We start from the raw sequence: 1,333 nt of genomic DNA on the forward strand, positions 1-1,333 counted from the left end.
CCTCCCAGGAATGGGCCTGCCCAGTGTTCCTGCTGTACTGTCATTAGTTGGAAGCTGACCTCTGGAAGTGTGGCCTCAGCATGAACACAGGGTTGGATTTTAGAGTGCAGCAGCTGGGGCCACCAGTTATGCTTCCTCACTGACCATCATGTGGCCATCACACAGACTTTTGCCATAATCCAAGCAAGAGAGGTCATGGTGGCTTGGGTTAAGGAAGGAGGTGAATTTTGACTATATATTCATCTAGACGTATTTCGAAGGTTAAGTTGGCCTCTTTTGCCAGTAAATGATGTAGAGTGTGAGGCAAGGAAGAGGGACAAAGATTCCTCCAAGGTTTTTTGATCTGAGTATCAGAAGAATGGGTTTGCCATTTTCTGAAATGGAGAGGACTGTGGGAGTCTTAACCAGAGGGAGTTGGATGCTCATTTTGGCCATTTTTACTTTGAGATGTTGATTAGACCCCTAAATGGAGATATTGAAAAGGCAGCTGAATACACAAGTCTGGAGTGCAAGAGAGTGTTCCAAATGGGAAATGTGAATTTGAAAATCATCAACAGATGGATAGCAGTTAAAACCATGGAACTGGATTAGTTTATCTAAGGAGTATATAGAGATGGAGGAAGAAGTTCAAGGCCTAACAGGGAGAAGAGGAAAATCCCACAATAAGACTGAAGAAGGGGCAGCCAGGAGGAGGGAGGAGGAGACCCATGAAGGATTGGTGCCCAAAAGCCAAGTGAAAGAAGTTTAATGGAAAGAAAACTTTTCAGTTTTCTACTTCTTTGATTTTGATACCTATTAAATGAAAGGTCTGTGAAATAGTAACATCTTGCTAAGTACACCTTCTAAATAACAAAGAAGAAAGAAAGCTTTTAACAATATTGGCTTTGTGGCCAATTCAAAACCTGTGTCCACCATTCACTGTGGGTCCTTGGGCAAGCATTTTAACCTCTACTTGCCTCTGATTCCTCATTTCTACAATGGGGGTTATAGGCTTAAGAGGACTGGATGAGTTAATAGTTGTAAATGACTGTTGAGACAGTGCCTGGTGTGTGAGGTGTTCAATAAATGTTACATATCATTACATAAAAAATATTACAAAAATCAATGTTACTGTCTCTCAAGTTTTCAAATGGTAGCAGCTAAGACAAAAGGGTTTAATGTTAGACCTTGCAGATTTCATTTCTCTGACTGGGATCCTAATGTACCTATTTTTAATTTTTCTTTATCATATTTATTTTCTCGTCTATATTTTGAAATAAAAGTTGTTTTAAAAATCTGCACAATTCCTTATAGTTAAAGTTTTTTAACTAGTTACCAGCAGAGGCTTTTTTTT

This window comes from Pteropus vampyrus, unplaced genomic scaffold (genome assembly GCF_000151845.1).
Source record: "Pteropus vampyrus isolate Shadow unplaced genomic scaffold, Pvam_2.0 Scaffold46, whole genome shotgun sequence".
Classification (NCBI taxonomy): Eukaryota; Metazoa; Chordata; class Mammalia; order Chiroptera; family Pteropodidae; genus Pteropus; species Pteropus vampyrus.